A 9,410-nucleotide genomic window follows, 5' to 3' on the forward strand; every position below is an offset into this window, starting at 1 on the left:
GATAGACAGAGAGTTTAATGGATGTTGATAGACAGATTGTTTAATAGATGTTGATAGACAGTTTAATGGGTGGATGAGTGAATGGTCTGAAGAAGATGAATGGATAGAATGTTGGATGGAATGTGCCTTATATTCTTGTAGAATGGAGAGACACAGCTCTCTACTGAGAGTAGTGGATACAGATACAGGTGTAATCAATTTAACTGGCTAGTCTTACGAGAGCCAGCCTGAGACAGAGTAGATTGTTTAAAAGTTCAATGTAGAGCGTCTAATTGATGTTGTTGATAGGCAGACTGTTTAGAATGGGTGGATGAGTGAATGGTTTGAAGAAGATGAATGGATATAAAGTTGGATGGAATTAGGAGGACTTATTTTGATACTGTTGTGCACAGAGGATACAGGGGAACAGAATATGTAGTCTTCAGAGAGGAGCCTGAGAGAAACTGACAGTTGGTGCCCAGGTGGCTGACCAGCTGGGGTAACATTCTAATTGCTGCCGTGATGTCATAATGAGCAATGTTAAGTCTATGGGGGAATTGGTGATAGTTTTTAACTAATAGTTTAAAAAGTATAAAAGTTACAAAGTTGAAAAATACAAAGCACATATGGCATAAGCAAGACCTACGCAACAAAGTTTGAATGAAGTTTCTACGTTAAACGGTTGAAGCTGAATTGCGAGCGTTAGAAGAAGAAGTTTAACTAGAAATGCAATTCCAAGGAATTACCAGTGCATGAAAATGCAAAAATAGATAGATAATGTAGATATGGTTACTAAGGTGTGGCTATGGTAAACATGGTGGTTGCATAGTTTACAGAGAGTTGATAGTGTGAAGGTAGACAGTTTAAAGATGAAACATTCCAGTTCTAACTTAACTAATGATTTCTATTCATGTTAAAATGTTGATTAGCTAACTTAGCTAATGATTTCTAGCAGTTACGCTAAAAATGCTTATTATGCTAGCAATGCTAACTTTACTAACAATGCTAACCAGGTTGATTAGCTAACTTAACCGATGATTTCTAGCAGTAATGTTAAAAATGCTAACTATGCTAACAATGCTAACCAGGTTGATTAGCTAACTTAGTTGATGATTTTTTGCAGATATGCTAAAAATGCTAACTATGCTAACAATGCTAACCATGCTAACTAGCTAACTTGCTAGTGAGGACTTTTATTTTGAAACATTTGTTGCTAGGGTATCCATGGTGGCCACTATCAGGAAACAAGAAGTTACTGCAGTATAATCATGTTGGTTGCTATGGAAACGGTCATAAACACTTAATTTTAATGGTTGCTATGTTGGTTGCTAGGTACATGGAGGTTTCATGTAGTTGACTGGAGGCATAGTGGATGATAACTGACAGTTGGAATGGTTGAACAGTTCAATAGTTGAGTAGTTTCAGTGGTTAAATGATTTAATAATGTATTATTGCAGTGAGGACCTTTATTTTGAAACAGTTGTGGACAGAGGAAGTAGTGAAACAGGATCTGTAGTCTTAATGAGATTGTATGCTTAAAGCCTGAGACAGAAGGTGCCCCTCATATAGCGTTTATGCGTCCTCTCTCGCTCCTCACTGATCTACATAAAGAATGATGGAGCGGCAACAATGGGATAGTCTAGCCCTTCTTCTATCTTTCTTTATGTAGATCATTGAGGATCGAGGAGCGAGGGAGGACATATAAACGCTGCTTGAGAGGGACCCACAGTAAATACTTTAAAAGTTGTATGTAGATAGTCTAATTAATGTTGATAGACAGAATGTTTAATGGATGTTGATAGGCAGATTGTTTAATAGATATTGATTGACAGTTTAATGGGTGGATGAGTGAATGGTCTGAAGAAGATGAATGGATAGAAGGTTGGATGGAATGTGCCTTATATTCTTGTTAAGAGAGACACTGATACAGCTCTCTGAGAGTAGTTGATACAGGTGTAATCAATTTAACTGGCTAGTCTTCAGAGAGACAGAGTGTACTCTTAAAGCCTGAGACAGAGTAAATAATTTAAAAGTTGAATGTAGATAGTCTAATTAATGTTGATAGACAGAGAGTTTAATGGATGTTGATAGACAGATTGTTTAATAGATGTTGATAGACAGTTTAATGGGTGGATGAGTGAATGGTCTGAAGAAGATGAATGGATAGAATGTTGGATGGAATGTGCCTTATATTCTTGTAGAATGGAGAGACACAGCTCTCTACTGAGAGTAGTGGATACAGATACAGGTGTAATCAATTTAACTGGCTAGTCTTAAGAGAGCCAGCCTGAGACAGAGTAGATTGTTTAAAAGTTGAATGAAGATCGTCTAATTGATGTTGATAGGCAGACTGTTTAGAATGGGTGGATGAGTGAATGGTTTGAAGAAGATGAATGGATAGAAAGTTGGATGGAATTAGGAAGACTTATGTTGATACAGTTCATACAGGGAACAGAAAATGTAGTCTCAAGAGAGCCAGTGTGCCTGAGAGAGAGAGAGAGAGCTGCTGCACCTGGACTGGCCACCTGGCGTAACATTCTAATTGCTGCCGTGATGTCATAATGAGCAATGTTAAGTCTATGGGGAAATTGTAAAAGTTTTTAACTAATAGTTTAAAAAGTATAAAAGTTACAAAGTTGAAAAATACAAAGCACACCTGGCATAAGCGAGACCTACGCAACAACGTTTGAATGAAGTTTCTACGTTAAATGGTTCAAGCTGAATTGCGTGCGTTAGAAGTAGTGGAATAATAACTAGAAATGCAATTCCAAGGAATTACCAGTGCATGAAAATGCAAAAATAGATAGATAATGTACATATGGTTACTAAGGTGTAGCTAGGGTAAACATGGTGGTTGCATAGTTTACAGAGAGTTGATAGTGTGAAGGTAGACGTTTTAAAGATGAAACGTTCCAGTTCTAACTTAACTAATGATTTCTATTCATGTTAAAATGTTGATTAGCTAACTTAGCTAATGATTTCTAGCAGTTACGCTAAAAATGCTTATTATGCTAGCAATGCTAACTTTACTAACAATGCTAACCAGGTTGATTAGCTAACTTAACCGATGATTTCTAGCAGTAATGTTAAAAATGCCAACTATGCTAACAATGCTAAATTTGCTAACAATGCTAACCAGGTTGATTAGCTAACTTAGTTGATGATTTTTTGCAGTTATACTAAAAATGCTAACTATGCTAACAATGCTAACTATGCTAACCATGCTAACTAGCTAACTTGCTAGTGAGGACTTTTATTTTGAAACATTTTTTTGCTAGGGTATCCATGGTGGCCACTATCAGGAAACAAGAAGTTACTGCAGAATAATCATGTTGGTTGCTATGGAAACGGTCACAAACACTTAATTTTAATGGTTGCTATGTTGGTTGCTAGGTACATGGAGGTTTCATGTAGTTGACTGGAGGCATTGTGGATGATAACTGACAGTTGGAATGGTTGAACAGTTCAATAGTTGAGTAGTTTCAATGGTTAAATGATTTAATAGTGTATTATTGCAGTGAGGACCTTTATTTTGAAACAGTTGTGGACAGAGGACGTAGTGAAAAAGGATCTGTAGTCTTAATGAGATTGTATGCTTAAAGCCTGAGACAGAAGGTGCCTCTCATATAGCGTTTACGTGTCCTCTCTCGCTCCTCACTGATCTACATAAAGAATGATGGAGCGGCAACAATGGGATAGTCTAGCCCTTCTTCTATCTTTCTTTATGTAGATCATTGAGGATCGAGGAGCGAGGGAGGACATATAAACGCTGCTTGAGAGGGACCCACAGTAAATACTTTGTAAGTAAATACCCACAGTAAGTTGTATGTAGATAGTCTAATTAATGTTGATAGACAGAATGTTTAATGGATGTTGATAGGCAGATTGTTTAATAGATATTGATTGACAGTTTAATGGGTGGATGAGTGAATGGTCTGAAGAAGATGAATGGATAGAAGGTTGGATGGAATGTGCCTTATATTCTTGTTAAGAGAGACACTGATACAGCTTTCTGAGAGTAGTTGACACAGGTGTAATCAATTTAACTGGCTAGTCTTAAGAGAGCCAGAGTACTCTTAAAGCCTGAGACAGAGTAAATAATTTAAAAGTTGAATGTAGATAGTCTAATTAATGTTGATAGACAGAGAGTTTAATGGATGTTGATAGACAGATTGTTTAATAGATGTTGATAGACAGTTTAATGGGTGGATGAGTGAATGGTCTGAAGAAGATGAATGGATAGAATGTTGGATGGAATGTGCCTTATATTCTTGTAGAATGGAGAGACAGCTCTCTACTGAGAGTAGTGGATACAGATACAGGTGTAATCAATTTAACTGGCTAGTCTTAAGAGAGCCAGCCTGAGACAGAGTAGATTGTTTAAAAGTTGAATGTAGAGCGTCTAATTGATGTTGATAGGCAGACTGTTTAGAATGGGTGGATGAGTGAATGGTTTGAAGAAGATGAATGGATATAAAGTTGAATGGAATTAGGAGGACTTATTTTGATACTGTTGTGCGCAGAGGATACAGGGGAACAGAATATGTAGTCTTCAGAGAGATTGTAAAGCCTGAGAGAAACTGACAGTTGGTGCCCAGGTGGCTGACCAGCTGGGGTAACATTCTAATTGCTGCCGTGATGTCATAATGAGCCATGTTAAGTCTATGGGGGAAATTGTAATAGTTTTTAACTAATAGTTTAAAAAGTATAAAAGTTACAAAGTTGAAAAATACAAAGCCCACATCGCGTAAGTAAGACCTACGCGTCAAAATTTGAATGGAGTTTCTACGTTAAGCGGTTGAAGCTGAATTGCGTGCGTTAGAAGAAGAATAATAAGAAGAAGACCGAGGAAGAACAGTACAGTGCATTTTCATGCACTGTAATAATAAGAATACTTTGGAAGAACAGTATAGTGCATTTTCATGCACTATAATAATAAGAAGCCTAGGAAGAACAGTACAGTGCATTTTCATGCACTGTAATAAGAAGATATCGGATAACAGTAGAGTGCATTTTCATGCACTCTAACAATGGAAAGTCAGTGTGCAATTCTGACATGGTAACAATATCTTGAATACTCAACATTCTTTCTAATGATCACAAAGCTGAGTATCATACTTTGAACATGCACACTGGAATCCTTTGGTGCTGGTACTGCTCTGCTGTAGACAGATCAACTTTTGACTGCTGGAGGCTATTACTTTGCTATGTGATAGAATGCACAACCTGTTTGTGTTGTGACGCCAACATACTTTTCTTAAGTGTGGCAAGTATTCATAAAATGATTATTTTATGATAGTCCAGCCTTTCTCGCTTCTTTAGGTCACTTAAAAATGTGTGGTGATACAAAATATTTACCCTGGTCTGGAACTGACAGAACTGACAGTTGGAGTATTTGTGCTGCTTAATCTGCTTGAGCTTTCACACTTACAAGACACTTCCATGTACACACAAACACAAACAAACAAATATCAAGGCAATTGCCTCTGTCTTGTTCTCAGCTAAGGTAGATTATCCATGAATGCTTTGCCGAGTATCTCCAGGGATAATTTGGACTACAGTAATAAAACTCATAGTGTGCCTTTGCCAAGCGGGGACATCTGGTCACCTTATCATAGATAAGTGGGGGTTAGTCCTGGCATCTGTTAGAATTAATCCATTTTGCAAACACAGTTATTCTAATCTACTAAATATGCCGTCACGCCCCTCTAATGTCAAAGTATTGCACACTTTCAACTTTCAGCACTTCAACAGAGCAGTCATTCTCAATGTACCCGATAGGACGTCTTTTTGTTGTTTGACGGTCCCCCCCCCCCCCCCTTTTCCACGATCCGAAATCCAAACGACTAAAAAGCAGAATGTCAAAACCTGACCAACTGTGTAGTGGATAGTCAGTCGCACCTAACATCCGCCCGCATGCATATTCATGAGAGAGATTTCTCTTTTGTTGCCTGCCTAGTCAGCAGTCACGAAACACATGGTGAGTGTTGGCAGCCCCGGCGCCTAGGTAGAAGGGGCCGTGGACGGAGGCAATGGCAGGAAGCGGGACCTGTGAGGCTGACTGACATTTCCATCTGTAGTGAAGGCTGGTAATTATCGGGAAGAGGAGCGCCCGCAGCAGAGAGCCATCTGCTAGGGAAATGGCTCAATGAGGTATGAGCGGGACCGCGGCGCCACGGTGCCACTGCCTGGTTCTGACATGAGGGCTCGCATCTGCTGCCGACGAGCCGGGCCTCGGAACACAGCCTGGGCAAGAGGCGTGTGACAGGAGGGCTGAGAGGAGCCAGGCGCCCCCTGTGACCCGCGCGCACACACACACAAACGGGCGCGCGCAACACACGCTCACGCACGCGTCCTCACGCACACACACACACACACACAAACGGGCGCGCCGCGCACAACACACGCTCACGCACGCGTCCTCACGCACACACACACACACACACAGTGAGACAAACTAGTGCACGTGCAAGGCGTGCACACACAGCCCTGAAGTACTGCGACACCCAGTGTGAGGCTTATTGTTTGTTGTTTGTTTGTTTGCATAAAGCTGCTGTGTAAGTTAGCTAGTTTGAGCGTCTCCTCAGTGTCATTGGAACAAATGCAGAGGGAGGAATCACAGGGGTGATGTCAGCGTTTGTCCATAAACATGAGATTGGCACCAAGTAATAGTGCATTTCAGGGCAGGGAGCAATGGCAGGAAACAACTGTAATAAACCACATTGGCCCAACTGAGAATTGGAATGGCACAGAAAACGATGGTGTGTCTCCGTTTTCAAGGGCAAGTGTTTGCAGACATCTCTGTGTGTGTGTGTGTGTGTGTGTGTGTGTGTGTGTGTGTGTGTATGAAGTTTGTTGCAGATGTACCGTCAATTCAGTGCATTGTTGCCGATCCTGACTCATCTGCGGCGTGCAGCTTTGCGGGGCCGGTCGATGCTGGGGACTCGAGGCGCCATTACGAGCCAGCCAGCCACACCTGACAGGTGTCTCAGCTCTGGTCCTCTCTCCTCCGCCCGCCTCGGATCCAAGCCCGAGAGCGCTCCCCACACCGCCTGCAGACGGAAAGCGAAACATCCCATTAACAATGAACACGCAGCATGGCCTTCCAGGGGAGCTGCAAACTCATGATGAGAAGCCACATTGCCCCACTGCTTTGAAGACAGCTGTGAGGTGTGTGTGCATGCATGTGTGTCTATTGAGGGTATTATTCCAGAGGCTAAAGCCACCAACAGTTAAAACTAGGGAAGGACAGCTCGTTGGGTTACTGCACAGGATAATAGAACATGTGCATCCTTTCTTCTGCAATGGAGCACCTGGAGCCATTGTTCTGAGGTGCAAAGAGTTCACCCTTGCTCATGTGGGGCCACTTGGAGGCTAAACATTTGTTATAAGGCAATATTATGAAGCTTAGCAACCTAAAGGTGAACTTATCTATCTAGACCACCTACACAAATCCTAACAGTTGTTTTTTGTTTTGTTTTTTAGTAGTCATTCCTTAACATCCCGAATACACGATTAGATACTTGGATTTCTTCTTCTTCTTCTTTTTTTTTTTTTTGATGCGTTTTCATTGGCTGTTAAATCATATTCCCAAACGAGGTTCGGTGAAAAAGCTAGCAAGAAAGGGAAAAAAAACTCCCCATCACAGGATTTTGTCAGACTGTTTCGACAGATTGGTAGAATACAAAATGCAGTGGGGGGCTCTGATGTGGCGATAAAGCACTTGCCTTTGATCGTACTTCACCATTTTTTCTCCCTTTGCACATGTGCACGTCAAATCCAATTACATCACCCCTAGAGAGGTTCATCTGCATCCAGGAAGCTAGTCTGCACCACGACAGTTTGTTTTAAAAGTGACTGCTCCTGCAGCTCAGGTCGTAATTCTTCTGAAATTAAAAGCCCGAAGTGCGCCGTGTGCTTTTTTATAAATGACAGCAAATGGAGCGCGAGAATGCGCCGTTTCATTTAATCTCGAGCAGCAAGGTCTCTGATAGCCTAAACGAGGCACTATATAGAAACGTGACTTTCGCCGCTTCTTGGAGTGGCTTACTACATGTTGTCAACACTTAAAGAGATTTTTTGAGATGGCGACAATGCTGACGGCTCCCCATTCAGAGGCATTAACTCCGTGCCATGTGTCGAACAAACGGAGGCCATTCTGCAGACCTTAATGACAAGGCTGCTGCGCTCCTCTTGTCTCCCCCTCGCTCTTTTCAAATTGCTCTCTAAATGAAGTACAGCTGTGTGGACCAGGTGCTGCCATCCTTTTTCAGACCCAACCAGGAAATTATGAACATTCCCAAATTCCTCAAACGTGGCGAACATCGCCTCCTCTGGTCTAACTGAAAGCGAATTCAGACCCTGGTTGGATATTCGAAATAGGGCCTGCAGTAGGAAGCTAGATATTAACAAAGACAACTTACCGGTAATATTAGGCTATTTGACATTGCAAAATATAAATATATAGATTTAAAACCGAGGTTGCCAAGTAATCAATGAAAATACAATTTTGAAAATTAAACATGTTCTTTCATTATGCCATTAAATATTGTTAGATAATGTGATTTTTTTTGTAGGCTACTTATTGTCTGTAGGTATTTAGAGCTAAATGTCTTGTGTAATTTTATTCTAATTTATTTTAAATATATCACCACAACCATTAGTGATGTTTTACTAAATGACTTGATGCACATTTTTAGTAGTGACCACCCCCATATAGTGATGATCACATGCTGTCTGAGGATTGGCCATAATGTGCAGTGAGCAGCTGGAAGGCTTGCATACGGTAATGATTGCAGCACGGCACCCTGGTGGCTATGGCATTAGCCTGCCATATCCCACGACTCCACTTTGACCAGAGCTCCAAACTGCTTATCAGGTACAAAATGGAAAAAAAAGGTGCTTTGGTCTCCCTCGACTCATCCCCTCGTTTGTGTGCTCAGCTGTTTTGACTGAGGAGAGGAGCAAAGCCTTTCTAACACGCGAGATGTGCAGCTGTCAACGTCTCCATTAACTTCTGTATCCGCAAAGCACAAAGCACTCCTCACCTCAGCTTCACAGTCCCAGCTGCACCATCACCACAGGCAAATCCCAACCAGCCCAGGACCAAGCTCCAACCAGATGCCAACAGGCCATGATGGTTTGTGGGTCTGCAGTCCTCACATGTAAAAGGTATGCACTACAGAATGTTATAATAAAGCGTAATTATCATGAACATCATGAGGGAGAGACATCACATTTTCTTTAATTGTTTGTGATAGGCTGCATCTTATTGGACAAGAATGAATAAATAATTATTCAATTATAAATGTGTCATTTTCCTATGACAGGTGGGCTTACTGGCAGGATGAAATGCTATTCAAAACTACATCCGACATCATGTGCAAATATGTTGCATTGCTTGCAAGCAAAGTAGGTTTGTAACTTCCTGG

The 9,410-nt window shown here is 41.1% G+C and overlaps 1 long non-coding RNA gene across 2 annotated transcripts in view; it reads right to left on the reverse strand.

The window, feature by feature from the left end:
- Positions 1-7,027, reverse strand: part of LOC134067816 (uncharacterized) — a 67,413-nt gene extending 60,386 nt beyond the window's left edge. For both annotated transcript variants that reach the window (XR_009936566.1, XR_009936567.1), the window contains exon 1: positions 6,847-7,027. This is a non-coding gene — a long non-coding RNA (uncharacterized LOC134067816). The remainder of the gene's footprint in view (positions 1-6,846) is intronic.
- Between the last annotated feature and the right edge of the window lie 2,383 nt (positions 7,028-9,410).

This window comes from Sardina pilchardus, chromosome 20, assembly GCF_963854185.1.
Source record: "Sardina pilchardus chromosome 20, fSarPil1.1, whole genome shotgun sequence".
Classification (NCBI taxonomy): domain Eukaryota; kingdom Metazoa; phylum Chordata; class Actinopteri; order Clupeiformes; family Clupeidae; genus Sardina; species Sardina pilchardus.